Source organism: Polypterus senegalus, chromosome 7 (assembly GCF_016835505.1).
Source record: "Polypterus senegalus isolate Bchr_013 chromosome 7, ASM1683550v1, whole genome shotgun sequence".
NCBI lineage: Eukaryota > Metazoa > Chordata > Cladistia > Polypteriformes > Polypteridae > Polypterus > Polypterus senegalus.
The window spans coordinates 79,836,155-79,863,647 of NC_053160.1; the positions used below are offsets into that span (position 1 = coordinate 79,836,155).

A 27,493-nucleotide genomic window follows, 5' to 3' on the forward strand; every position below is an offset into this window, starting at 1 on the left:
CACCACAGGACACACACACACACACACACCAAGCACACACTAGGGACAATTTAGAATCACTTTTTTTTTAATTTAATCTTGTCAGTGCCTCCCGGTAAAATGCAGTTAAGAGATGTGCCTAGTTTACATAGCAAGAGAAAGTTATAATGAATAGATTTGTGAGTTTCAGTAAAATGTGTAAAATATACAATGCCAGGGTGTTTGTCATAATCCATGTTGGTGGGACTGCTGGTACAGATATAAATAAAGACTGTGGTAATGATGATGACCTTGATATTAATGAACATTTAACAGAATTTGACAGTATGGGGGCAGGTAGTTATGTTGGATTAGTTTTACACCAACGGTCCATTAACAAAAAGGTCTAGCCTCCTTATAAATGTTATGTAACCTCACTTCAGCTGTATTAAAGAAAATTCTCCAGAAGCACCACCACAAGTTTGAGTACTCTCTTCTTGTCTGATATGTGCTAGATGGCCTCAACGCAGAGCTCAGAGAAAGGGCAACAGTAAAAACAACACATTACAAAAGAGAGCTTTTTACCTGAAATCTCTTCATTTTTCCTGAAAACAAAGTCACTCGATATACTTGGCTGTTCATGATCAAACACACTCAATGCAGTTCAGAGTCACAAGGGACTGAGAATATCTTGGCATATAGTGATGCCAACTATTTCTGGATGTGGAGCCAGTCAATTGCAGGGTACACGCATGAACACACCCATAGTGCTTCACTTTGGGTTAATTTACAACAATCAATTAGCGTAACCTGCAGGTCTTTGGAAAACTAGTCAAAGTTCACTCAAACATGGGCCAACAGTTCAGCAGACTTGCTGGGAACAACCCTGGTGATATCTCACCAACTACTTCTGTGTTCTTTAATTTTGGAATTAATGGATGCCTAGTAATAGACAACTATAATCTCTAGATGTAAATCATACTTAATTGAACAAGTATTTCATTTTTCAAAATTTTTTTTTTTTTTGCAAATTACTTTTTATGTTATTTCTACTTTTCGATCCATTTATTCATCTACCTATTTGCTGATTCCAAATAGTTAATTGTGGAAGACACCATAATACCGGGCTATTCAAATTGAAAGAGTAGATTTCAAAAATTTATTTCAAACAAACTGTATAAGATAGAAACACATTGGACAGAAGCACATCACTGGATAGAGGAAAGTTCAAAGTTGAAAATCCTGCCTAAAAGAACCAGGGAATGCCACCGAGCGTTGTTTCTCGTTTATAGAGAAATCATTTTATATGCGAAGTGTGAGTCCATTGTTCAAGTGCAACGTGAATTCTGCCAACGGTTCAACATACAGCCGCCTTGTCATAAGCAAATTTACGAGTGGTATGAGAAATTCGTAGAAGAAGGTTGCATATGCAAAGGTAAAAGCAGTGGTCGTCATGCAAGATGGTGCCCTGCCTCATTTCCACTTGGAGGTCCGGCGTTACTTGAATGACACCATTCCAGGACAATGGATTGGAAGAGGTGGACAACAAGATCTTGCTCATCATCTATGGCCTCCTAGATCTCCAGACCTTACCCCCTGCGATTTTTATCTATGGGGGTACATTAAAAAAGAGTGTTTGTTCCACCTATGTCTACTAATCTTCAAGATTTGCAACATCGAATTGAGGAAGCTATGCATTTAGTAACTAGGGACTAATTGACTCATGTATGGCAAGAAATGGTCTACCGTTTTGATGTTTGTCGTGCTACACATGACGCTCATGTTGAGTGCGTGCAACCTCAAGGACCATAGGACCAAACTTTGAGCTTTCCTCTTTCCAGTGATGTGCAGAATGTGCTTCTATCTAATACAGTTTGTTTGAAATACATTTTTGAAATCTGCTCTTTCATTTTGAACAGCCCTGTATATTCCAGTTAGACTATTAGAAAAGAAAAAATGAATCATGGGTACTTACTACTCCATCACACTGTGTACTCTAAGTGGTCCAAACACTCTAACGTACGTGTCTCAGAGTGTCTACTAAGAGATGTCCAAATTCTGCATTGACACAAAACCAGGTCAGGAAACTGCTTTCTCGCCTCTTTTCTTCCAAAAGTCAGTAGCAAAATTTTAACTGAATAACAAAATTAAGGCTGTTTTTTTTGATGTAATGAAGAATGACAGAGGGAAGTCTGCTTGTATTGCCTGCAGACACAGTTAATTTCTTCTTCTTCAGACCTACCTAGGAACATGCTACTTAAAGTTCATTAGTTCACTTTCATCTCAAAAGCCAATCGTTTTCACTTCACTCATTTGTCTTTGCTAAAAGATTGCAAGTAAGGAGTATCAGCTATTTTTCATGCCAACTGCCAATAAATAAATTAACCCTTGACAAAGACATGCAAAAATGCAATTTTAATACAGTGTTTCCTTTACAGGCTATATTTCATTTGTCTTGACACAGCTGCAGTCCTCTGGTGTTTGCGTGTTTTTTAAGCTACATGATACTCTGATGATAATAAATAATTACTGTTATTAGTGACAATTTCTGCCTATTCAGCAATGGCTTTCACATTTAATGACAAAGAAATGCTAATCCAGTAATAATAAGGCTTGAGGGATTATAGAATTTCCCTGTGACCGAATATCATCAATAAAACATTAGTCTTGCACAGCAAATCCAGAAAGTCAAAGAAACCTAATCAGATACTGTTACTCAGTGACAGCAGAATAGATTTCTAAAACAGAGGCCATCAGGTAATCTGAAAACCATTGGTATTCTTCTAGAACAGAAAAGATGGCCATTTATTGTTCCTATTGACAGCATACTAAAGAGTTAATTGAATTAATGCACCTGTCCAGTGACCTATTTAAAAAGGCACATCTATTACAATTGCTGTTACAAGCCGTGTCCATTTACTTGAAAGAAAAAAACAGTAGTTCCATCACACAAATGAAAGGTTTGGCAGTTGTTACAAAATATCTCTAAACTGAGGTTGTTGATATGGAGCAACATTCTTAAACAGCTTAGACACTTAAAACACTTCACCACTACTGAAAAAATGAAACAAAAATATAACTGTGCATATTACCTGAGGTATAAAGTTTATAAACTTTAATATTTTTAACAGTTTTTTGCAATTTAAACTGCCAGCCACTTTAACATAAATCTATCAGAGCCAAGCCCAAGGATGTCTGATGTATATCCTAGTCAACAATTTTTTTTTGCTCTGGGCACCAGTAGATCATTTTTAATAAGCAAAGCAAGTGAAACACATTTAAACAATACAACATGCAAAGTATGTCAAGTAATGCATAGTAATTCAGTACTTCCTAAAATCTAGTTTACGTATTTTATGGGAACAAACAGTTCCAAGTCATTGTTTACCTTCAAACATGTCACATAAAGCTGGCCATTGATGATGTAGTTCAATATTAAAGCTGTCCTAAAATTCTGACCAAGCACCTTATTATTATTATTATTAGCTATAGTAGTAGTAGTATTGTCACATGTACAGAGTACAGTGAAATTCCTAATTGCATATCGATAGATAGATAGATAGATAGATAGATAGATAGATAGATAGATAGATAGATAGATAGATAGATAGATAGATAGATAGATAGATAGTGTGGGACGCACAGGAGGACCAGAGGAGGGCTTGTGCCTCCTCCAGACCACAATGGGGCGATCGCCCTGGTTGTATTGGGGGCCACGGGTAGAGGGCTTGGAAGCCCAACCCTGTAGGGGCCCGTGGCCACCGCCAGGCGGCGCCCAGGTGTCTGAGGAACCCTGGAGCCCAGCACTTCCACCACACCAGGAAGTGCTGGGGGGAAGAGAACAGGAGACACCCGGACGGCTTCCGGTTGCACAGCCAGCACTTCCGCCACACAGGGGTGTGTCCAAAGGAGAGTGCCGGGAAGCAGCTGGAGCCCATCCGGGTTCCCATTTAAGGGGCCGCCTCCCTCCAGTCATTAGTGGATGTCGGGTGGAAGAGGACAGGGCTGGTGAGAGGACGGGAGGCGACCAAAAGAAAGGCATAACGACTGTGAGGCACTGGGGGTGCACGTGAGCACAATTATTGTAAATAATACTGCAAAATAAACGGTGTGTGGTGAAACTATGTTGTCTGTCTGCCTGTGTCCGGGTCCCAGTCCACAATAGATAGATATGTATAATATTAACATTTAATAAACACTCATGCACAAATACGTACACATAGATGTATATACAGTATATACACACACGCACACACACACACATATATATATGTGTATATATATATATATATATATATATCCTCTTTAATAAAAGCCCTGTGTGCGTCCAGGTGTCCATGTGTGTGTCTTCTGGTGAAGTGAGCATGCGCTGGGCCGCGACGCACATTGCACCGTGCCCCGCCCATGCGCACAGCACCTTGGTCGCACACACACTCGAAGCTGGGCACACAGTGAATGGCCTTGCCACAGGCAGCGCATGATAAGCAAATAAAAGACATCATTGCTGGGGATAGTGCTGATTAGGTAGTCGCGGCCACGCACATAAAATCCGTTGCTGGGGAGACGCCACACATACAATAATCAGCTACACGCCAGCACAGATTAAAATACTTGCTGGGGAGATGACACAGTCACGATTATCATCTGCACGCCACACATTACATCAGTTGCTGGGGACACTCTGCTGATTGACCACTGTTGTGACAGAAAATTAAAGTCATATTACGGACATCAAAGACAGTATTACTGTCAGAGAAAATTACAGGCATTTTACGGAAATACAAACCAGTATTACTGCGAGAGAAATTTAAAGGCACACAATACACTGACGCATATTACTGTAAGAGAAAATATTATGGACATATCCACTAACAACATGCCACCCAAAAAAAAAGGACATGTCAAGTAGGACAAAAGACACAGACAATCAAATCCTATATAAGTAACATCTCCTGGAAGAACGGTCAGCTCAACAAGTAAACATCAACAAAAGAAAGGCTGAAAGACAAAAAAAAAAAATACGAACAAATAGATCGAAAAATGAAAAATAGAAAAAGAAAATGAGCGTCAGAAAAACGCTAAAAGAGAGAGACTCAGAAGAGCAAACCTTACAAAAAGTTGGCATTTACTTGCCAGAACCAGTATTCAGCCATGGTCAGTTATATACTGCATTGTCAAGAGTTAGAAGTTTTCCAGATGTTGTTGTCAAGGTTGTAGATGGTCCTGAACAAGGCAAACTCTTGCCAAACTCAGACAGAATATTTACAAGAAATGTTGTCTATGAGGTAAACAAATAGAAAATCTTTTTCTAAATATCTTCTTCAGATATTGTGTATTACAGATTGTTACAAAGGTTTACACTAAGGCAATATTAATTATACTTACTGTATTGTCATATGTTTCTATTTTATTTTTATTATTATTTTACTTTAGGATTCTTGCAAAAATATTTTTGACAAAAAAAAAAATTAAGACAAGAAACAGAATGAGGTCAAGGTCCCTTGCCATTTAATATAGACCGTTCCTACTAATGTTTATGCACTACTGTTCTAGTGCCCGTTATTGTAACGGGCTTAATGTCTATATATATATATATATGTAGTGGCATGCACTCTATATTCAGGGGGAGCAGCCCTGGACGGTGCAATACCTCCCCCTGAACGCTAGATGGCCGCCCCGGGTTGGAGCGGTGCCTCGGTTTCCCGTAGGGCTCCATGGGAATTGGAGTTGTGGGCAGCCATTTAGGGTCCCGCTGGTGCCACCGGGGGGGCTGCAGCTGGAACTCCTGAGCCCTTGTGGGCAGTGTTTTCACCACACCCGGAAGTGCAGCTGGAACTTGGCAATCAAACACATGGAGCACTTCCGGGTGAACTATAAAAGGGGCCAGCAGCCACCAATCGGGGAGTCAGAATCAGGGGGGAGGATGATGAAATTGCCTGGGAGGAATGGTGGAGGAAGAAAAGAGTGCTTTGCTGTGTGTTTTATTTGGTGTATTGTGCTTGGGACTGTGTACTGCCTATGGGATACAGGGAAGACGTGTGCCCACAGGCGAAGAAAAATAAAATAGTTTATCTATTTTACGGGTGCCTCCATGTCCAGTCAGTGTCGAGTTGGGCAACTATATAGCGCCTTTTCATAATATATATAGATGTTGTGGAAGATGAACTCCGGAACACAGACAGACAGACACCAAATGTCCAAAAAACACACAAGTTTATTTCCGTCAGCACCTTCCTAACCAATCAACTCAAGTCAAGTCAACTTGGGGAGCACGCACTAGTACATTGCGTTGCCGTACCCACTACACGACAAAACAATTTAGGATCCCGGTTGGCAACCCCCCAGGCAGACATGTGGTCTAGTCCCACCCTCCGAAAATCACCCTCTATCCCCAACAATGAGGATCTTACGAGCTGGATCACCCTCTGTGAAATGCGCCACATGGCCATAGTGCTGTAACTGACGCTCCCTCACAATGCAGGTAATGCGCCTCATTCGGGTATCCATGAGCAACTGCTCATTCGACACAAAGTCAAACCAACGGTACCCAAGGATTTTCTGGAGAGTCACACTACCAAAGGAGTCCAGTCTTCGTCTCAGGTCACTGGATAGCGTTCATGTTTCGCAACCATATAGCAAGACAGGAATCACCAGGACTCTAAAGACTTGGACCTTCGTCCTTTTGCATAGGTATCGGGAGCGCCACACACCCCTATCCAGCGACCTCATGACCCTCCATGCTCTCCCAATCCATCAACTGACTTCATAGGAAGAGCCATCAGAGACATGAATGTCACTGCCAAGGTAAGTTAACCTCTCGACAAGGTCAACAGTATTAGGAGTACATCCGGGTGCTTTATAAAAGGGGCCGCCTCACTCCATTCAGAGGGCCGGAGTCAGGAGGCAGAGGACAGAGCTTGTGGGAGAGGAGTGGAGGAGGCAGAAGAAAAGACGGGAAGTCAAAGAAAAGTAAAAGGACTGAGTTGTTGTTATATCTGATGAACTGATCTGGTGAACTATGTGAGGTGCTGTAAAGGAAAGAACTGAAAATAAAAAGTGTGACTTGTGTTAGTGTACCTCTTGTGGCTGTCTGTGTCAGGTTGGGTGGCTGGCACGCCCGCTGGATTTGTTACTATATATATATTGTACAGTATTGTACAGTTTCTAAACTCTTTTGGGACTCCCCCCAGTGGTATAACACGCTGAAGAGCATCCCGAAATGTGACTGCTGCATCCGGGGCAACCGCAGGCTCCCAGCACTGTAGCAGCTCGCCGTGAAATCAAATTTGAAAAGATTGCATTGCATATAAGTGCTTGCCATCGATGGGTGATGTAAGGAACATTATAAATGCAGGGAACAGTATTACTTGGCCACTGACCTGGCCACCATCTTGCTTGATTGCTGTGTCTGTATATTGGACACATATAGGACAGATCTGGTAGATCCCACTACAACAAATAACCATGCTGTTCCTGTTTCAATCTGAATAAAGCTGATTTTAATAAAGTACTGAGACTCAGCCTGGTGTTTTGGGGTGCAAGACAGGGACTCACGCATCACAATATATATAAATACATTAACAAATAAATACATAAAACTAAATAAAAAGGCTTAGCTATGTTACAACCCACTACTGCAATAACCAACTTTAATAAAATAAATGTTTACCAAGAAGATTCAGGCCTACCAGGTTTAACCAGTGACAACATTGTTTCTTAAGTTAACAAGCCTGTAGTTAACTGGACAGCAAGGGTACATTCTTCTTCTTTATCAATGTAAGCATCTTTGCATTTTTAAGACAATTGGTGCCCCTTCCAAATCAAAATATGAATTGCTCTACTACGCGATATCTTGGCTGCTGCCTACTGTTGTGCAAGGAACCATCCATCAATCTATTATCCAACCCGCTAAATAAATCCTAACTACAGTGTCATGGGGGTCTGCTGGAGCCAATCCCAGCAAACATAGGGCGCAAGGAAGGAAACAATCCCCGGGCAGGGCGCCAGCCCACCACAGGGCACAAGCACACACACCCACACACACACCAAGAACATACTAGGGACAATTTAGGATCATCTTTGCATTGTGGGAGGAAACCCACACAGACACGGGGAGAACATGCAAACTCCATGCAGGGAGGACCCAGGAAGCGATCCCAGGTCTCCTAACTGTGAGGCAGCAGCACTACCCACTGCACCACTGCTGCTCTGTGCAAGGAACATTTATTTTAATTAATAATGAAAAGATCTGAACTCATTAAATTGGCTTCCTTTTTAATTTCAGTGGAAGACACATTGTTGGCATCCTTTTTCCAGTCAGTTACAGGTGCTATGCCACTCTTAAATTCAGATGGTCAAATATTAATCTGCCTTTCCTCTCCAAATATAGAATGATCCCTCAGATTTATGGTTGCCACCTTATTACTCCACTAGCTTTAAGGCAAAAGCCAATGTTTCAATTTCTCTCTCCCTTTTTAATCTCTGCCCAGCTCCACTCTTTTAAAAGGCTGCCTCTCAGAAGTCCTGTCACACCCTAAACAACTGTGTTTGATCTTATTCAGTAAAAGATTCCAGTCACCCCACAAGAGAAAGACTTTTCGAGACTAAGATCGTAAAGCTTATGAAACCATTTCTGGACAAAGGCAAAACCATAACAACAGCTGCGTGGAGCTTCCACCTGCAGCTAAAGTCACTTCACTACACATGTGCTTTGTGAGCATGCCCGTATCAATCAAACGGAGGAAGCTCTGCAGTCTACTTGTGACTTTACGCTGTAGGAAGATACGTAAATAAATCAATGTAAATAACATTCGATCTGGCTTTTATTTAAGTAACATATAAATGTTTTTATATAAAGACCATTACAAAACATAATCACAAAGTGGGCTTTGCATGATATCTTTGGCGAGCTCTGTAAGCCATACTGTTTCGTTGAAGAACAGGTGTGGGGCAGATTGACTGTCAGGATGTTGGTGCATTCAAATAGTGCCATCTTTCAACTTTACGCCTGGTGCAGCTGCGTTGTTTTTATATGTGAATTTCTTGTGGGGAGGGCTTCTGTTCTCTTTCTCTGATGTAGAACCTTCATCCTCATCTGAGTTTACCTCTCTTATAGCATGTCTTTATTTGAAAACAGCAGTATCAGAGTGGGCAGAGCGTGAACACAACTGAGAGAATAAAACTGAATTAAAAAAAAGCTAACATTTACAAGTACCACACATTTACACCAGCTGTTACAGACTCAAATCAAATGCATGGTTTTATTGTATAAGAGTAAGAATATGAGCAGCTCAATACTCAAAACATTAATTCTGGGAAGCTCGCAGGATTGAACCCGCAACCTGTTGATTATAAGTCAGCAGCTCTGTACTACCAAAGCAGTCATTCCAATGATGTACACTAACCCGATTTCTTTTTCTTAATAAAAGAGCACTTGTTTTGTTATACTTGTACCTTTTGTGAAACTGATCCTGTGATATTTGGACTTCAGTCTTCACACATTATATACTTCATGTCAAATTTTTGTCGTTAGTACTAAAACATGAAAAAAGTTTGTCTTTTAGGTATGTGTTCAACATTTCTTGCATTTCCAGTCATCCTACACTTACATAGATCTATGTGGACACGGAACACACATGAAATGCATGTATTCCAAATAACGATATATTATTTACACTATACAGCTCCAGCAGCTCCCAGATAAACAAGGCTTGAGCTGGGAGAGTTTTTTTGCCCTTTCTGCGGTGCTGGGCGGATGGGATAGCAGGGTTTGCTTGCTGCTTGTGCTGATCAACACATTTACAAAACAAAAGAGGCTGAATGGAAAGGCACGAAGGTTTTTAAGGTGGGCCAGGATTGTGAGTTGTTTTGTAGGCTTCAGGTATTCGAGTGTTAATTGTGCAGAATTTCAAACATTTGCTCTGTTTTTTTTTTACTCTTCTTTTGGATTTGTGTATTTTGACATTGTTTGCTGCAGGAGTGCACATTTCAGGCAACTCCTTCTATTGACTTTGTTGCTTTGTGGAGCGCATTGTTAAGACAACAATTTTTTTTCATGAAAATAAATCTTTTATTTTTATAATGAATTTATGTTTGCCCTTTCGTTACTAGCCAGGGTTTGACCATTTTACCCTATTCACAGGCAAATAGAGAAATCAGGATTATATTAAAAGCTGCAAAACAAATGGATATAGATTTATCCAACTGTTTTGCTTTTAATAGAATATGTGGTTTACTAAACCTTTTATTTACTGTTATCTCATGTGTTTAATTAAACCTTCCAGATTATATCTTTGAAATATAAAAAGAAACTAAAACAATATTTACTATGTAAGCAATGCTATGCACAGGCAGATTTTTGCTCACTCAGGAAAAAAATTAAAAGATACCATAGAATTAAAGGAATTAAAGGAACAATGGACTGAATTTATTACTGTCTACTGAGATCACGAATAGAAGGCAAGAGATTAGGGAAAAATTACGACTTTAAGGATCAGATCAGAACGTATGATTACCTTTGATAAAGCAACACAGAAAATAGAAAGATACATGACAAGTACCTGAGGGAGGCTATCAGCCACAGACGGATCAATAATAACCACAAAAGTGACATCTGAAATAGTGGCAGGCACTGCAATGAAGAGATTTTAATCATGCTGAGTGATTGAAAAGAGGCCATAATCCTTAATTCAATCCTGCAGACATTTTTACAATATAACCAAGTTTACTTCAATCTTTAGTACTAATAAATCACCCAAGAACATATGTTTATAAGCCCACTCCCTTATTAAAGAAGCAAAAGGAAAAGGCAAAAAAAATCAAAATGCATATTTTAAGTAAAATGTCCTCTCAGAATTTAATTTACATATATAAGAAAGAAAAACAAAAATAGAGGAAGTGGCATTAAAGAGGTCGATCAAGAAAAATAAGCGATTAAAGCACTGAAACAGAAGAGGTATTATGAACATTGGTAACAATAGGAATCCTAGTGAACTCTCATCAACAAAGCCTAAAGATTGTCTGCTAATGTGTTTAATGGTTTACAGGAGACCACCAATTGCCTTTCACCAGCTGACAATAAATACAAAAATATGGTTAAAAATAACCCAACACAACTTTACAGTAGTTGACTGCAAATTCTACACATTTCTGCAACTTTATCAGAGTAAACAACAGAGAGATCGCAGTTTGTTTAGTTTGCAACCTCTTTAGCCTCATCATGAACACTTTGGAACAGGTTTCCTATTCCAGCGTTAAGACTAATTACTTGAATTTAAGATTGTGGTTGAATTCTAAGGAACAAGGATGCATTGGTAATTCTTCTGAACTTTATAGTGTCATGGCGGTGATGTTGGGTGGTTGGATAGCTTGATATCTTGCAGGTTAGAGAGTGTTGGTGTCCAGTATTTCATGTACCAATGTTGGGTAATGTGCCCTTCTGTTACATGTGGTACAGTGGTAGTAATTGCTTAGAGTATACTAGCATGAAGAAATGTGTGATACCCTGGAAGGTAGCTAGTGGGGTTCTCTTGAGGGTACCAGCAAGTTAGCATAATTAGATAGTAGCAGTTTCTTTTTAACCCCAGAAAAATGAGAGTTAGCTTATGGGGGCTCGTGTAAGAGTTCAGTAAAAGCCTTCAAGACACGAAAGTGGAAGCTGGAATAAATGGGATAGTTAGCTATCATTCTGAAATCTCAGAATTGTTCCTTTAAATATTGCTAAAATGCCAGGGTAATAGGGACACTATTGGTCTCTAGAGAAATCAGTGCAAGTCAAAGTGCAGCCTCTGACCTCAACCAGTGTCACAGTGAGATTTTTTTCAGTTAGTCAATGGCACACCAGGTACACTTTAATATTAACAAAAGTGTGCTGTTTAGTTAATTTGCTTCTTAATTTCTTCCTATGCCCACTTTGACTTTTCTTCAGGTACTCCAACAACCCAGAATGCCAAGATCAGATTAACTGGTGACTCTAAGTCAGCACTGGTGTGTATGTAAGTTTGATCTGAGATGGACTGCACCCAATTTAAGGTCTGTTCTTGATTAGCACACAGTACTTCTGTTGATATGCACCAGTCATGGCTTCCATGACTCAGAAGTGGATTAAACGGGTTTTGATAATGGAGGGAAAGATTATTGTTTACATATTGTCTGAAATGAAAGTGTCTGAGACACTTACATAATTAACTGAGTCCAATCTGAGCCATGTAATATAATGAAAGATGACTACTACATGGGCTGCATGCTGAATGCACCAAACTACACATCTTCAGGAACATTTTCAATCCAACTAATTTAATATTGTAAACTAAGTGCCAATTTGTACCTTTTATGAATCATTGCCTCAGAGATTGGCAATGTGTTGCATGTTGGTCAGACTAATAGGGCTATATGTAAAAGAAAGTATATGTTTAGAAAGACCTGTGTATGTATCGAATATGTTACTACATGATAATGATTTTATCTTTCTATCTCAACTCACAGCGCAGGTACTAGCAGAATTCTCAGTCCTGGAGTCTGAAAAAGTGTGTGCAGGTTCCACAGGTATACATTTAAAATAATCCTGCAATGTTTGGTTATGTTACCTTGCAATATGACAACATACGTATTTCTTACCATTCAGAATAAGATATACAGTAAGTGTGATGTGCTTAACTGTTTAATATGCTGGATTCCTTATTTAATTACTAAATTTGTTGGAAATTTCTGGGTTTTTTTTCTATAAGAATAATGTAAGGAGTATTGCACAGGAGTATTCAGGTGAGCTGATTTGTTTTTTAATTTATTACATTGAAGTTATGTATTTTAATGCATTCTTGATTACCATGGTGCCCAAGAGTGGCAATGTGTTGTGGGCTCTTTGGACCTGCTACTATTACAGTAATGCGGCTGTAACTATATAAACATTGTGCTCTTCACACCTTGTGCTCCTAGATGAGAGGATTCAATAAGTATTTTGTTACTTTTTTTCTGCCAAAGGCAAGCCTCATCTGCTACCATGCTATCATTTTTCTGTTCTTTGTAATAAAACAAAAGATATGTATTGATCCTCTCAAATATAATCTTAGTGGAATATATATCTATGTAATTCACTTCTGTCTGACTCAATTTTACTCTTCTAATGTTGCATTTCCCGGCTTGAACCATTATTGCTATTGGTCCAAGCTATGAAACAACACTGTGCAGGGATCACAAAAAGCTCTTATTATCCTTCATCCTTGGCAAACATTAAGGTCACAATGAGGCTGGCATTCTTCCAGTGGCTTAGTCTTGGATTGCTGACCCATGTAAAAATGTTGTCCTTTCACATTTGAATAAAAGGAGTGTGAGATTTCATTTTTAAAAATGTATTTCTAGCAGAGTGCTTGAAGAAGAAGCAGCTGATAAATGTCCTAGCAGCTGTAAATAAAGTGCTGCAGAGTTTTAAGTCTGTACAGAACATTAAGCAATCATACATTTGTGCACATTAAATGCTAATTTACTATGTAACACTTGAAAACTAATATATTTCTTTTATCGTGCACAATAAAAAAATAAACATGCACATTTCAAACAGGAAAAACTCAAAAGAGCAGTTGTTTGGATTATAAATAATACAGAGTGCAGTTGGCAGAATACCCAAGACAGCATTAACACCTCAGGACGTTTAATGATGCACTAAAATGCTGTCATTAATTGCTGCCAGTAGAGAAAGTGGCAAGAATGCTTCTTTAGTCATATATTTTGAAGTAAGCATTTCACTATGTTTGCTCTCAGCATTACTTTTTATTTGATGTTTGCCATAAAGCACATATTTCTAAAGCTTACAAATCAGCTAAATGAAGGCTTATTACTAAACAATGCATAACTTAAGCAACAAATATGAAAAAAATATACTATGTAGAAAACTGTGCAATTTCAGCAAGGTAATAATATTGTTGTTTAGATCCATCTATTTTCAAAGACTGCTTTTTTTAAAAATAGAGTCAAAAGCAATTAATGGATGGGACACCATATACATTCACTCACCACTTTGCATTTTTCTAAATGAGAGACAACTGTCATTTTCGTGTTCTTTTTACAATTGTCATATGTATATATATATATATATGTGTGTGTGTGTGTGTTTGTGTATGTGTGAATGTGTGTGTGCGTGTGTGTGTGTGCGTGTGTGCGTGTGTGTGTGTCTGAGGTTTGCCTACTCAGCTCATCTGAGGTAAGCACTACCACTCTGGGACACAAAGGGGTGTGGTCGCTGATTGTAACATCTCCCTTCTCTTCCACAGTCACGAGAAGCCGCCCACAGAGGGAAACAGACTCCGCCCCTGCATTCCCGCCACTATAAAAGCAAGATGCTTCTGGCATGGCACGTCTCACTCAGGAGAGAGTAGACTAATGGTTGGAGCTCCTACCTGAAACTGAAGCACCCAAGCAAAGACTAAAGAAGCATTTGTTTCATTTTTAGTTTTTTTTTTGCTTTATTGAAAATGACACTTTCTGTTTCTGTTTAAGGACTATATAAATATTAAAATGGGTGACCCAGTTAGTGCCCCAACACTGCCTCTGTGAACAGTATATTCCCTTGGCCGACTAATATACAGTATATACATATATATATACTGTATATATATATATATATATATATATATATATATATATATATATATATATATATATATAATATATATATACACATACACACAAAGAATCCTAAACTTCTGACATGAAAGAAATCACTTATCTTGAAAGTAGTATTTATAGGATTGTCTAGTCATAACACACATGTCTCCTTTATCTGAAAAATATGGAAATTACTTTCCTGTAGCTTGTCATACGAGTCAAAATTTAGCTTGGAGGCAAACATAAGTGCCTCTTCTATTATAGCAATGTCAACCGTTTTGCTAGGTACAGAATGCTGCAGTGTACTTTAATTAGCTCATTTCTAGTCCTCTTAATGTTTATATCAAAAACATTATCTCAACCTCCCCTTTTAATCAAAGATGTCAGTAGCCTAACTTTAAAGAACTACACATATCAATCCATCAATGTTACATGTCTATTTCTGTAAAGCAGAAAGATGACCTGAGTGTAACATTAATTCATTTAAAAATGCACAGTGGAATAATTCAGAGATATTCAATGTTGCTGATAGCAAACCTTTGGACTGCAGGAGGAAAAACAATCATTGATGCTGGAGTCAACATTATCTAACGCACTTCTAAATACCAAGAGCAAAACATTAAGAATATTTTAAGGAAAAGGCAGTGTCAGACTTACTAGTATTACCAATCATTTAATGCAATTGTTCAGAGTAACACCAGATGAGGTAACACTATGAAATATAAATTTAGTGCAAACTCCCACACTACATTGCATGTGCATTGGACTCTTTTGCTCAAATGGAAGAATCTTATCCCACCTTAGATAATTCAAACGGAAATTGTGTACAGTTTCTTTACGAGGAACAGTGCAAAGTTTTTTTCAGAGGTTGCCAAGAATTATTTTGGAGGCCTCCACCTCCATTCCATTTATTTTTGGCTTTATTAGTATATGGGTAACTGTCTAATAAGCCTTCAGTTCTTCAAACTGGGTTGTGGTGTGGCGCTAGGTGTTGATTATTGTATCTTAACTATGTTTCAGAAATGTATGTATTTAATTTTTTACTGGATTGTGTCTTACATAATGAATCATAATATTTAAGCTTAGTTATTAAAACATACATTGAGGTGAACACAGTAATTAGTGTAGCACAGTTCATTGTTTCACTGTACTTAACATATCTAAACAAAATTAAATTAAGATCTTTAGATCTCCAAATACAGTACTATGAACCTATTTTTATGTATGAAAGCTCTCTGCACGTGAAGAGGTACTTGCTATCTTCTCCTTCTTCTTCTTCTTTTGGCTCCTCTCGTTAGAGGTTACCACAGCGAATCATCTTCTTCCATATCTTTCTGTCCTCTGCATCCCATGTCCTCCCTCACCACATCCATAAACCTTCTCTTAGGCCTTCCTCTTTTACTCTTCCCTGGCAGCTCTATCCTTAACATTATTTAGATAGATAGATAGATAGATAGATAGATAGATAGATAGATAGATAGATAGATAGATAGATAGATAGATGTGAAACTGTCCAGCTCCGTGCCCAAAGTATAGTCGGCTCTGTCCTCTCTTGCACAGGGCATCAGTATTCGCAGTCCAGTCCAATTTATCATCCAGCTGCACTTCCAGGTATTTATAGGTCTGCACCCTCTGCACACAGTCACTTCTGATAATCACGGGGTCCATGAGGGGTCTGGTCCTCCTAAAATCCACCACCAGCTCCTTGGTTTTGCTGATGTTCAGTTGTAGGTGGTTTTAGTCACACTATTTAACAAAGTCCTTGATTAGGCTCCTATACTCTTCCTCCTGCCCACTCCTGATGCAGCTCATGATAGCAATGTTGTCAGCGAATTTTTGCACGAGGCAGGACTCCGAGTTGTATTGGAAGTCCAATATATATATATAGGCTGAACAGGACCGGAGAAAGTACAGTCTCCTGCGGCGCTCCTGTGTTGCTGACCACAATGTCAGACCTGCAGTTCTCAAGACGCACGTACTGAGGTCTGTCTGTAAGATAGATTTTCCTAATATACTCAGTATCTCTCCTCTGCATATGTCCAAACCAATGCAATCTCATCTCTCTGACTTTGTCTCCCAACTGTACAACTTGAGCTGACCCTCTAATGTACTCATTTCTAATCCTGTCCATCTTCGTCACACCCAATGCAAATCTTAGCATCTTTAACTCTGCTACGTCCTTCTAACAGTTGTGTAAAATATATCTTTAACTACATAATCCCATGCACATTAAAATAAGATATTAAATCCATTACTGATGTTAAACACGTTTCTCATGTCATCTCATAATTCGCCTAAAGATTCAATCAAATCTTTTCAGTCCTTCCCAGCAGGTCACAGTCTACAGCCCAGAAATCAATTTAGCAACTTGCCCCTGAATTTCCTTTAATATTTTTATGGTTTTATTCTAATATGGGACCAAAAGAGCACTCCATATGTAAGATGTACTGGTTATATAGCTTTAGCATAGTACCTCTGGACTTGTATGTCCTGCTCATTCTTTCTTTTGTCTTACAATATATTCAACATAATATTAAATTTTCATTTTCCATAAACTTTACGCAAGCCTTTTAGTGCTGTCTACATAAATAAAAGCTGCCAAACTCTTCTCTTTTTTTTTAATTTTTTTTTCTGTAACTCTATTATTTAAACTGCCGCAATTAAGTTAGCATGTGTTCTGCCAATTACACTACACCCAAGGTGAATTTAGGAAATAATTAAAGCAAATGCTGATGGATTTTGTTTATTCTCTGATTACAAGGTATTGCAAAATCTAATGAAGTATAAACAGATATTTAATTCTAATTTGTTGTAATAATTGGTGCTTTTTCTTTTCTCTCATATGTACACATAGAAAAGAGAGAAAAATAAATCAATTTGCAAATTCATATAGCATCACTCACATTTTAAATTTAACAGCATAAAAAAAAATGATGTAGAAAAATTATTTTTTTAACTCATTGAAATCCATGAACCTGACACCAGCAGCATGCCCTGGTATGGAATTAACTCTAAGTGTATCGGACACCAGTTTGTCTATGGATACACATGCTCAGATACTGGGCAAATACGCAGTCAACATTTAACTCAATATCACATGTTTGGGAGAGAGCCAAAAATTCAAACAAACATGAAAATGTTAATAATCTACACAGACAAGAATCCCAATGGACCAGACATACAACAATGGCTACAGAAGCCTTAACAAACCAATACTAACTACTGTGGCACTGCACCTATCATCGCCAAGTGAGACAGGGTGTTTATTATAATTAATTTCACTCTGCTTACCCGAAAGAGGGACATGGCAGCAACACACTGACCTGGGGTGACTCCTCAACAACATCCTCTACAATATAAAAAATTTAACACCAAAAGGAGACCATTCAGTCCATCAGGCTCATTTGTTTAGCTAATACTGTAGCTAAGTTGCCCCACTATCTCATCCCAAAACTTCCTAAAGGTTTTCAGAGTATCTGCTTTAATTACATGACTATGCAGTTTGTTACAACTCTTTGAGTAAAGAAGTTCTTCCTGGCTTCAGTCCTAAATGTACTTCATCATAACTTGCTGAACAGCCGTAAGAACACCTGGGGTACTTCCAGATACTCCCAGTCCAGCTGAGAGACATATTCTCCTCAGCATGCACTAGGTTTGCCCCTGTGTCTTCTCTCGGCTGGTTATGCACCAGATACTGCCAGTGGGAGATGATAAGTGGCGTTCTACCTGCGTACATGCCCAAACCAATTCAGTTGATCCTTTTGATTCAGAATAGTGATGAGTTTACTCCAAGGTCCCTCTGTAATGCTGAAAGACACATCCATCTGCCTGGTCAGCCTGGCCAGTGTGTTGCTACCACAATCATCATTAGGATAAGTGAAGTGACAGTTTAACTGAAATACTGTATATACACCATATGCTGTTGCATTAACTAAAATTGTTAAAGGCTACATTTAGTTGATATTAAAATGGGTCTGGAAAATTTATTTGGATGAAGATGTAAATTTTTGAGTATGATGCAATAGAGGTTTTTATTTAGGGTAGTAAGGAATGAGGACAAATTAGGAAGTTTACAAATATAAAACACAAAGAGGGAGTTCTACAGTTAAATATCTTTAAAAGAAAAGTAGTCTTACGGGAATGTTAAGGTATAAAGGTGATAATACGGAAGTTCTGACAGATACATTAAACAATGTGTTCATATACAAATACTCTGAGGTTGAACACATATTTGGAATTTACTACCATCAGTTTGCACTAAGTAGTAGATGTTCTTTGAGTATAAGCACTACTACAGTAAAAAAGGTAATTTTTTAAGTATTGAATGAAAAAAAAACACTAAAGGCATAAAACAAATAACCCATGGAGCTATCTCACCAACTTCTATGCTGAAAAATAAAAGATAGTCATTAATAATGGAATTCGTTAATAAAACTTGACATTGTTTCTGGACACACACAAGCATCAAGATTTGCTTTCCAGCACATTAAACAAGAATTCTAGAAATACACAATTAGTACAAAGGACATGTCTCAATGCTGTGAAAACCAAATTTTCTGAGCTCAAAACACTTCAGCCCGCCTTCCACTTTTGAATTGTTGTCAACAATATTTTTGTCAGTCTGTCAGACATCTTCCAACCCACTATATCCTAACTACAGGGTCTAGGGGGTCTGCTGGAGCCAATCCCAGCCAACACAGGCGCAAGACAGGAACAAATCCTGGGCAGGGTGCACACACAGACACACACATACACACACACACACCAAGGACAATTTACGATCGCCAATGCACTTAACCTACATGAGGAAACCGGAGCACCTGGAGGAAACCCACGCAGACACGGTGAGAACATGCAAACTCCATGCAGGGAGGACCTAGGAAGTGAACCCAGGCCTCCTAATTGCGAGGCAGCAGCGCTACCACTGTGCCACCGTGCTGCCCCCATATATTTGTATAAGGCTTAAAATAAACTAATGTGTAATTAAAATCATGACAAAATATTACTGTCTTATAGCACTTGGAAACCAGTGCAGTTCTCTGCAATGATATATAATGTATTAATAAGATTTCCCTACCATTAATGTACGTTTCTTCTTTAAGGAACTTGAACTCCACAGTCCAGAGGCATACTGCTAGGTTGACTGACAACTCTAATTTCACCAAAGTGTGGCCAATAATGGACTGGTGTTGGTTCTTGAAAACAAGTATTGTACAACCAAAAAATACAAATACATAACTCTAGTTCTCAAGTCCTTAAACTGTTTAAGTTTAGAGCTGATTTCAAAACAATCCTTTTAACTTATAAAGCCTTAAATGGTCAAGGCCCTTCTTTTCTGAACTTATTATTACTTAACAAACCAGAGTGCACGTTGAGATCTCAAGATTCTGGCTTATTTAAGATTCCACGGATTAATAAAATAACAGTGGGAGGTTGACTTCTAGTTACAGGGCCTCTAAATTGTGGAATGATTTGCTAATATCAGAGATGCCCCTTCAGTCTCAGCTTTTAAATCCTGGCTGAAGACTCCCTAATTTAGTCTAGAATACCCTGACAAGAAATGCTGATTAGTGGTGTATACTGCATTTTGGTTGGTTAGTCATTTGTACAAAAATTTAAGTAATACATTATTTTTAAACCATTATTAATCCTTCTCTGTCCTTCTACTGCCAGGCTGCTCTCCTGCATATGGAGAAGTCATCCTAGATAAAGAAGCATTGGAATCACTGGATGGAAAGATTTTCTCATCAGATTGGATGGCCAGCACAGACTCCATTATAGAAAACCCAGGAGCGGATAGGCAGCCAGTTGGCAGAGGTCTCCAGGACTTTCTCCTTTACAATTTCAGTGTCCATAGTCAGCATGCCACAGTTCATAAATTAATTACTGGACAGATATGGTTGGTTTCCATTTATGCTTAATTGGATCTACCATTGTTATCTGTGTGTTTTAGCAAATCTATATTTAGTAATTAGCATAATGTATACTTGTATTATAACAGAGAATTGTTCACAGCACTCTGCATCTTCACTCAGTGAGAGCGCTATACAAAAAATAAGTTGTAATTGCAATGAAGCAGACCGGACTTAAAAGAGTATTATAATGGCTAAGTACAATTACTCAGTTAACTGGTTTCCTATTTAGTTTACACAATAACCAGAGCGGCAGGTAGGATCATACATTTAGCTTCTGTTACATTATATTTGAAAAATTAAAATGGTTTCCTTTTTTTTGAGCCTTGTCCAAGGACAAATGATTATTATTTTTTGACATTTGGCTTTCCCATCCTTGAGCATGGGAAAGGCACTATATACATAAAATGTTTATTATTATTATTATTAGTATTATTATTATTATTAATAAAAAAATATTATTATTATTATTATTATATCTAAAGTGTTCAGAGTCTTGAATACTGCAGAGTTAGCAACACAGTATTTGTCTTGCATGAAGTGCAGAATTGATTTCAACCAGATCTTTGCTATTTTTAAACTTCCCAAGTATTTGACGTCCCATGTGAAACAAACATACATACATGTACTTTTCATTTTACAAAGAATACAGAGGAATACAGTCCCGGGGGTCTGAAAATACACTGAAAAAATAACTTTTTTTAAGCTAAAAGATGCCTTTCATCTATTCTCTACAACAGCTCTCTCCTTCACTGGGTCATAGTGAGATGCAGTTGAGCGTCTCAAGTTCTCCAAGTAGAACTAGCATAGCCCTTAAGTATTTCAATCTCCAGTGGAACTGTGAGTTCACCTTTGAATCTTATGAGTTCTTGGAAGAAACACATGTGAACATAAGAGAAGACACATAAGCTTTAATCCAACAGGAATTCTTGCTCAGATCTGAAACACGGAGCTGTGCCCTACATACAGACAGTGCCCATTACAGTGTACCATCACACTGAATTTTACTTTTTCTTCAGTACACTGAATAATCCCAAAGTTGATGTTTTAAAATGCACCTTAATATATAACAGCAACATTTTAAAAAGCACCACCCCTTAGAGAACAATTTGATATGACACTGGAATACTTTTTGGGGTGTACATTTTGCCAAAGCTCACATACTTGAGGACAACAGTGGATATCAAGTGGAAGTGAAGCCAGGGAGCACCTGAAGCCATATAAAGAGCTGTGGGAATCTGGAACAAACTACCATGCCATGTAGCTGAAGCAGAAACCTTGAAAAACTTTTAAAAAGGTCTGAATTACACATTGAGACTACTTAGCTATTAGCCAAACAAACAAGCCTGGTTAGCTGAATGACCTCCTCTTATTTGTCAAACTTCTTTTGTTCTTATGTTCTAAGAGCAATTGCAGAAAAATCATAGGAATTACACTGAATGGAAAGTATGAATGTATGCAGATATATTGAGTTCTAAACGCTGTCAAACTTATATAACAGTTCTCACCGTTCAACTAAATCAAGAGCACAAACAATAATAACATTGACATTACTAGCAATACAGTTTGAAGCAAGGTGCAATGACAAAGAGGCAGTAAGCTAAAGCAAACATCTCCAAGGCTACGTTCATCTTAAACTTACAGAAGCAAATCTGTCCATTTCCTTTCTCAGCTAATATTTACAATACTGTTGTCAAAAGGTTTACTACTAGTGCAGTGCTCTGTACGTTTTCAGCAGTGGTTTATAAATCATAGATTCTCCCTGACAACAGTTTTATTTCATACTTGCTGGTTATTCCAGTAATTTACCTGTAAATAACCAAGCCGAGGTCACATATGAAATAAAGCTATCGTCAACACCCAGGCAACAATGACCTGGCAAACTCTCAGGTCAAGACTTCTTATGATATCTGAGAGACTCAGCGTTTGTGTGAGCAAAAATCATATAATGATGCACTGAAATTAATGCAAGGGAATCAATCATGAAACACTCAAGCAACAGCACAAGTTTATAACTGACATCAAAGTTTTCACAAGCAACTGTGGAATTTAAAGTTTGTGCTTTTTTATTAATTATTTGAAAAAAACTGGAATTTCATCTAGTAAGCTGAATAAAATCATTTTCACTATCGCCTTTCTCAAACAGACACACTACACTATAAGTATCGGCGGTGCATTTGGTGAAGTCTATGCACAAGCTTACCTCTTTACTACTGAACATTAAGTGAACAAAATGTGATGCATCTTTAACATAACTAAAAATGTTCTCAACGGTGCAGGGTGCCCACCATTGCTTGATCCTAAAGTGTATACTCAAGCTATCACATTTAGTAGGACGAGCAGGAAGTCCTACTAAACAAATAACAAATGAAAGCATTTTTATAAGATTCTTTGTCTTAGTGGGAGTCATCATTCGGGACATTCACAGAAGTTGGTGTATCGCAATCGTTACTAATCTTTGGTTGTATGGTGAGAACAAAACCAGATTCAATACTCCAAACACAAATCAAAGTTAGTGAATCCATCCATTATCCAACCCACTACATGGTCACCTGGAGTCCATCCCAGCTAACACAAACCCATCACAGGGCACACACACACCAAGCACAATTTAGGATCGCCAATGCACCTAACCTGCATGTCTTTAGACGGTGGGAGGAAACCCATGCAGACATGAGGAGAACATGCAAACTCCACGCAGGGAGGGCCCGGGAAGCGAACCCCGGTCTCCTAGCTGCAAGGCAGCAGCACTACCCACTGTGCCACCATGCCGCCTTGCTAGTGAATCTGCCCTTGTCACTCTGTCTTGGAAAGTGCTGCATCCCAAACCACAGAAATGGTGGCATTTGCAAGAGAATAATAAAAATATTATAATTTAATTAATAAAAGAACAAAATGAAAACATCAGGAATTAACCTTCGCAACATTTTCAGATCAAACTTGAATGTGTTTAAAATTGGTAAAATCACCCTAAAAGTCATGTGTTAAGGATGAAAGTTTGTGACTTTTGTTATACTCCATGGAATTAATGAAAAGTTAAAAAAAAAAAAAAAAGCTAGACATGCCTTAATTTGAATAGCTTCAAAAACGTTTTTACCTTGCTCTGTCTTTTGGGTAAATTTTGAGTCACCATTGACTTTCATGGATTTAGGGTTGTTTGGGTGTTCAACACCCATAAAAACATCTTAAATATCATATTTTTAACTCAGAATTGTGAAGGCTTTTAGAAAAGTAACACCAGCTTAACAAAAAGTAAAAAAGTTTCCTAATTTCACATTTGTGTACTATTGCTACACATTCTGAATATTGCAATGTCCTACGGCTCAGTTTTGACCTGGCTTTAATGGATTTTCCACTGGATTTTGGCTGCCTTGTTTGTTCACAACCCATAAACACACTTTAAATGCCAATTTTTCAGCTGAGAAATATGAAGGTTTTAGCTAAGTACCCTAGCTTTACAAAAAACAAAACTGTTTCCAAATGTAATATTTATCTATAGCTGCTACAGATCTATTGACTATTGAATAGATTTTATGCTAGATTTAAGTGTGTTCCCAACCCCTAAAAACATACTAAATGTCATCTGTTTCAAAAGTTAGAATCAGCACTGAAACATTTGACGTCCACGGCACTTAAAGGCGTGGGGTTCAGAACTGCATTAAGAAGTACCCAAAATGTGCAGAACTCAGTCAGCACTTAAAGACGTTGTACAAGTTAAATAAATGTATTCCTAATCATAATGATTCGATAATAATTGAAAAACAACAAGAAGAATAAAAACGACTGACTCAGAGAACCAAGAGCAAATGCAAAAAAATTTATCACCAATGCATTCATGACACAAGCATTGGTAACACATTGAAGCAAGGATTAGCACCGCTGCCACAGAGCTCCAAGGATCTAGCTGCCATGGCCAAACTTATTACTGGCTGCATGGAATCTGCACATTTTCTTCCACTTCCCAAAGACATACATGAGTAGTGCAGGGCAAAAAAAAAAAATCTGTTAGCACTGATATCTCCACATGTCCAGGGACCCGATTAAATATCCCATTACATTGTTCTCACTAATGTTTAAACTATATACAGTATATGGAAAGAGAGGACCCATAATAAATACGTACAGTTTTAAGTTAATGCTGGTGATTTTCTTTTGTGTATTTGTGCGTTCTCTCCTTTATTACAACACATAATGAGGGTCAGAAAATGAATGAATGACTGGATGGAGAGGCAAAACATGTTACCACATGTGCATTCAATTGATTAATATGCTGTATAGGATATACATGGGCGGCACGGTGGCGCAGTGGTAGCGCTGCTGCCTCGCAGTTAGGAGATCCGGGTTCGCTTCCCGGGTCCTCCCTGCGTGGAGTTTGCATGTTCTCCCGTGTTCGTGGGTTTCCTCCGGGCGCTCCGGTTTCCTCCCACAATCCAAAGACATGCAGGTTAGGTGGACTGGTGATTTTAAATTGGCCCTAGTGTGTGCTTGGTGTTTGTGTGTGTCCTGCGGTGGGTTGGCACCCTGCCCAGGATTGGTTCCTGCCTTGTGCCCTGTGTTGGCTGGGATTGGCTCCAGCAGACCCCCGTGACCCTATTCGGATTCAGCGGGTTAGACGATGGATGGATGGATGGATATACATGTGCTCGCTCTATGTGACCCACTAATACAACATGTTGTTCAATGAAATCTTATCTATAAGCTTAAAATTAAACCATCCTCACTTTATTAATAAAAGCCCCAAAATGCATATTTTAAGCAATTGTTACCTATGAAGTTGTCTTTAAGCAATGGTCAAACTATACACAGTGGCATTAAAGTCATGTGGTCAAAGGTTATTTATATACAGGAAAACAGTTACCATTCATTGATACCATATCAAGAAGAACTTTTCTTCATGAAATAAAGAGTTAAATGTTTTCTCCTTTGCAGGAGAAAAATACATCAAGACATTAGTGAAAAATGATTTACTTGAGGCTATGGAAACATATGTTTTAGAAGAGGCACAAAATAAGACTGCAGACATCCTTAATTTTTGTTCAAGCCTGTAAAAGAATTGTACAGTCTTGCAATCTTCAACAGAAATAAAGCTGAAGTCACCCAACCAAGAAAAGTGTGTCGGAAAGACAGCTGCTGTGCACACATCTCAGAGCTTGGAAATAAGTCAGCTGGAAGCTCGGTTCCTCTTCTGTCATAATTCTTTTGATGAACAGCAGTCTGTTTCTGAGTAACATCTGCATTAGGCTCAATGTGTCAAGCTTAAAATTAAACAACCGGAGGCATTTCCTGTAATGCACAGTTTTGCAAGTTTGTCTCAAAAGTTATATTTTTTTACATTAGCAGAAAAAAATACATAAATAGGGGAAAGATGTTGTAGAAATGGAGCTTCATTGCTTTCAGTGTGGAAAAGAGGATGGTAGTTAACATTTACTAGGAAGAAACGTACTTCCCAAAATACTCAATACTTATATGTCACATAGCACAAGTAAATGATCCTTTTATCCTTCCTTCATTTTACAGAGCATTAGCAACTAACCTGCAGCTCCCTTGAATCCAGATAATAGGATGACTGAAATTCTGCAGGAACTACAAAGTCATAGCATGCTTTTGGACTCTGTGGGGAAACTGGAGGATGCATATATATATATATATATATATCCGGTCACTTGCTAAACACCACTTTTACCTTGCTTTATTTTATTTTAATAGCTTCCAATAACATATTTAAGAGTACACAGAAAAGAAAAACATAATCAGAACATCCATCCATTATCTAACCCGCTGAATCCGAATACAGGGTCACAGGGGTCTGCTGGAGCCAATCCCAGCCAACAAGGCAGGAACCAATCCTGGGCAGAGTGCCAACCCACCGCAGGACACACACAAACACACCAGGGCCAATTTAGAATCGCCAATCCACCTAACCTGCATGTCTTTGGATTGTGGGAGGAAACCGAGCGCCGGAGGAAACCCACGAGACACGGGAGAACATGCAAACTCCACGCAGGGAGGACCCGGGAAGCGAACCCGGGTCTCCTAACTGCGAGGCAGCGGCGCTACCACTGCGCCACCGTGCCGCCCTAATCAGAACACCTTAACATAAATTAAGAAAATGACTGATGTATTGTGGAAGACTCCTACTTAATATGATGTTTTACATTTTAGCAATACAAATAGAGAGAAATGATAGTACAGGTCAACTTTGCTGCTACAAAGCTTCAGAACATGTTCAAATCTCAAGTAACTTTCTCTTCACATCCATGGCTCTTCTCTCACACTCCAAAAGATATCTGTATTTAGCTAATGAGTGACTATGGGAGTGTGAATGAGTGTGAGCTGTGATGGACAGTTGGTCAATTCACAGCAGTTCCTGCTAGGATATGCTTTGGCCCTCTACATCACTGACAGGCCTGGAAATGGGTGGAGAGACTAATAATGTAAGAAAAGGCATCAAACAATACAGCCTTTAGAGAACTGGAGGAGATGGGAGACTTACTCTATCTACACTGTAGAGTCCACAGTCTCTGATGTAAGGACATGATGTAAACTCAGGTTTGGCTTCCAAAGCTGCTGGGAGCCAAAACCACGGTATGCTTCTAAAAAAGCATTTGCAATTTGCAAGAGTATTTGTTAAGAGACATATAGAGTGTATATAATTATTGTGAGAATTAATAAGACCAAGAGATTTTTGATGAGACAAAGGTCTAGTCCAGGGGTGCCCAATCCCGGGAGATCGGGAAGGTAGTGCAGGTAGATCGCGTTGCATTAAAAAAATTTTTTTTATAACTGTTAGTCCATCATATATCCTCCCTATGGCATTTGCCACTTGATTGACATACAGGGCGGCCAGTCTGAGATCTCTTTTCTTCTAACACACTGGTCATCCCGCACGCACAATCAAACGCAAGACCTGATGCAAATCTCCGACTCTCTAAGTGATCTAGCTAGCCTTCCAATTTATATCGACTAAAGAAGGGATTTAAAAAAAATGTGTTGGTTATGGGCTGGATATGGAATTGGAAAATGAT

The 27,493-nt window shown here is 38.6% G+C and overlaps 1 protein-coding gene and 1 long non-coding RNA gene across 3 annotated transcripts in view; one reads left to right on the forward strand and one right to left on the reverse strand.

The window, feature by feature from the left end:
* LOC120532676 overlaps positions 1–14,511 on the forward strand; it is a 50,316-nt gene extending 35,805 nt beyond the window's left edge. The window contains exons 2-3 of the long non-coding RNA XR_005634340.1: positions 12,442–12,501; positions 14,223–14,511. This is a non-coding gene — a long non-coding RNA (uncharacterized LOC120532676). The remainder of the gene's footprint in view (positions 1–12,441; positions 12,502–14,222) is intronic.
* Positions 1–27,493, reverse strand: part of mcc (MCC regulator of WNT signaling pathway) — a 570,331-nt gene that overhangs the window by 340,594 nt on the left and 202,244 nt on the right. The gene's annotated exons all lie outside the window — the stretch shown is intronic.